Here is a 450-nt window from a genome sequence, read left to right as displayed (position 1 = left end):
AGCTCTCTGTAAGTAAGTATGAGAGCTGCACATAGGTAAGCTGTGAAACAGAGCAAGAAGATTGAAACTAAGTTTAACAAAAACTTGGTATTGGAGAACTAGGAGGCAGGAATGAATCAGGCAAGGTATGCCCATCAAGGCATGGTACTAAATTTTTTTTTTTTTTAATATAAATTTATTTATTTATTTATTTATCATTGTGTTGGTTATCTTTCAAAATGTTGGTGTTCTGAAGGCATCCTGCCGAGAATCTGTGTCATTGTCAGAATGTTCAAATACCCAGATGCTACTTGGAAAATACAAAACAGTGTGCTGTGCATGCATGGAGAGTATGTTTTGTCAGCCTCACCTGCTGTCCAAAGATGACACTGAATTTATTGTGAGTTGAGTCCTGCGTTCATTCTACTGAAAATATGATTTTATATTCTGATCACTTTTCTTAAGCTAGAG

The sequence above is a fragment of the Aythya fuligula genome, chromosome 2 (assembly GCF_009819795.1).
Source record: "Aythya fuligula isolate bAytFul2 chromosome 2, bAytFul2.pri, whole genome shotgun sequence".
Taxonomy (NCBI): Eukaryota; Metazoa; Chordata; class Aves; order Anseriformes; family Anatidae; genus Aythya; species Aythya fuligula.
The sequence above is the reverse complement of the archived record's forward strand: the minus strand, read 5'-3'. Positions refer to the sequence as shown.